The 3,127-nt window shown below is 38.8% G+C and overlaps 1 long non-coding RNA gene across 1 annotated transcript; it reads left to right on the plus strand.

Moving 5' to 3' along the window:
* The first annotated feature begins 222 nt into the window (after positions 1 to 222).
* On the plus strand, positions 223 to 3,127 carry LOC132911144 (uncharacterized). Its single transcript, XR_009658921.1, has 3 exons — positions 223 to 1,318; positions 1,480 to 1,546; positions 1,654 to 3,127. It is a non-coding gene; the product is annotated as an uncharacterized LOC132911144 (long non-coding RNA).

Genomic DNA, 3,127 nt, shown 5'->3' on the forward strand with positions numbered 1-3,127 from the left:
GGTAAATGAAGCAAATCTTTATATTTCCCCTTCCCGCGTTTTAAGCGGTCGGCAGCTGGGCAAATGGGGGAAATCAGTCGTCAATAAATATTGTTTTCCATCTTACGAGAACCGATGGGTATGGAGTGGGGCTGAAGGACGTCCTGAACGACTAGAGCTCTCTACCTCCGTCTCACAACCGTAGCTTGTTCGGACGAGATCACATGGTTTTTCGGGGCCGATACTCATACTGTGGGTGATAGTGATAGTGTACTACGCAGCAAAGCTTGTATTGCAGTGTGTCGTGTTTTGTGTATTGCTTCTTTTACTTTAAACGAGAAATGTCAACGAAACCAACTCTCAGTTCACTGAAACGTCATCGCACTCTAATTAATGCATCCCTCTCGAGGTTCAATGCTTTCTGGCGTACTCATGGAAGAATTGCATCAATCGAAACGATTTGTGAGTGGGTAGTGAAGAGTTCGTTATTAATTGATGATTATATGTTTATTCAAGAACAAATTCATAGCTTCTTCATAAAGGGAAGTGCGGAGGAACAAGCTCACATTGCATTAACGGACAGTTTTGAGGAACTTTTCTATGAACTGATGAACGAGGCTCAGCAATGTATAGATTTTTATATGTTTCGAAAAGCCACTCGCTATTAACAGCGAGAATCGGCCAACTAAAAATGAATGCATGTTCCGCAATGTCTGCAGTCGCGGCTACGGTAAAATTACCGTCTATTCCACTGTCGTTCTCGCATCACTTGCATGTACTTCTGCGATAGCGTCGAATCGCTGATCAATCAAAACGAATCCTTGAGCAACATCTAACGATTTCACCATTTATATTTGACGATATACGATAACGACAACTATAATGCCGCATGGAAACTTTAGTAGATTTGGAGAATGTTTCTTGAACGGACATACTAAACTCGAGCAATGGTCATTGATAATTACAATGACACAATCTCATGGAGGGATGATCCTTTGCAGTCGATCCATGTTTACGAGTCCACAGATGCGTTCTTAAATTCTTTTCAGTGGATCATTGCACGCAGAGAAATTTAGAAATTATTCTATGTAAATTAAAGAAATTTATTCTAAGAATCGTGGATATTTAGTGGATGCTATTCGTATCGCTACTTCAGAACATTTTTGCTTCCGTACTATGGTGGTGGTGGTGAAGGAGGGTTGCCATCCGTCTTTACGTTGCAAATTCGACCGTATCACCGAGATGTATCGTGGCAAGGGTGAAGAGACCGACTTGTCAGACCGACAGTCTCAGAACAAGCTGAACAATATCCAATCCTATGCATTCAACACATATACGGGTATGTATATAAAGTAGTTTATTATATAATCATTGTAATTAATTACATTGCCAATTCATAGAATTGAACATAATCTCTAGTCATTGTATATCCATATACACTGTATATAATAGAATCTATAGTTATAGTATAGTTAGTAAAATTATACTGTATAACTGCAGACGAAAGCGCATGAGCGAAAGACACGGATAGGAGTCGCAAGGCTGTGACACTCAGAAGACACCAATGGTAATGAATTAATTACAATGAATTAATAAAAGGTGTTTACACATAAACACATATATCTATTTTTTACTTTCTATGTTATACGTTGTTTTAATAAGAATAAATTGCAGATTCCTACTCGATGCGCGTCCATCAAATTTTGTGCTTTCTACAAACCCCGAAGCTGTCCATACGACTATCATCGTGAAGAGGTTGTAGAACTGCGGTTGAATGAGAACCCCTTAAAAGGTCAAAAGTTCGTTCTCTTTGCGTGCACCCTGCGTGACATCCTCGAGGGTCGCTAGTGCCGTTGCCTGGCAACGCTGCTTATATTCGACCAATGAGCGAAGCAGAGAAAACAAGAAAGAAAAGGGATAGAAAATGGATGGAAAAGAGAGGGGAAAATAGGATGGGGAGCCCCTTCCTTTCCTTTTTCTACCTCCACTCTCTTTTCCCGCAACTAGCTTTATTTCTACGCACTACTCGACTCATCGTCAAGCGCTAGAGTTCCCCTTCTTACTTTGAAGGATGCCAGCCTTGTATCCGAAAAACCACACTTCTGTCTTTGAAACTCCCGTACTTGCGCCGTGAAAGACCCCTGTTTCCTCCTTTGCATTTGCTGCACCTTTTAGAAGATTCAGGAGCGCTCGAAAGAGGGAACTTTAATATATGCTTTCGTTCCGAGATTGTTTGTGCACGTCCTTGGCTCTTTGCGCACGACTTTATCAGAATATCGACGTCGTTGGAAATCGCAAAAGTTCAACGAAATATTGATTTTATAGAACGTTGACAAAACATTTCTTCGAAGATACAAACCTAGCGAATTAGAATTGAAAGACACCTAGTTTTCACGCGTTTCCTCACCAGCTTCGATTATCGTCACGTAATTGTCGCGCTCTGATTACACTCGGTCGTCCATTAATTGTACGCAAATTATGCAGCATACTTGAACCTAAATTTATGACTCGAAATTGCACGTACGCAACAGCCGATAGTTCGACGGTACAAAGCACCTAATAATTTCGCTCGGAAACGTAATCGTGACAGGTGATTTCTAAAATAGAAATGACAAGCTAGTGGTCTTAAAATTCTAAAACGAAGAATTAAAATTCCAAGAACGATGTAGTAAATATAGAATTGATTGTAATTTATCTTGTATCATTTCTAGATCTTAGAGAAGATGTTGAGCATAAATAATGTTAATGGTAACGTCAGACAAGAATGACTGCGGTAGCGATTGTTATATTCAAATGGAGTAAAGAAAAATAGGAAATAAGAGTTAAGCTTAATGTTCTACGACAACCGAAAATACAAAATTATCAAAATACAAATAGTTAGACAATAAAAATATCCACATTAGATAACGTAAAAGATTGTAAGTTACAGTAGGAGACACGAAATATCCCATTTTCAATATTGCGTCATATGCGTAGCAAACAGAGATTAATGTTTCGACAATACCAGAAGTGAATATTTTTTACTCCGTTTCAATAGTCTACAATGTTCATCTCGAAGAAAAATTATGGTAGTGTGAAGCAATTACTGTTCTTGTTTTTCATCATTTTTCTGACACTTAATTAGCACGTAAATACCTTATTATGAACA

Source organism: Bombus pascuorum, chromosome 10, assembly GCF_905332965.1.
Source record: "Bombus pascuorum chromosome 10, iyBomPasc1.1, whole genome shotgun sequence".
Lineage (NCBI taxonomy): Eukaryota > Metazoa > Arthropoda > Insecta > Hymenoptera > Apidae > Bombus > Bombus pascuorum.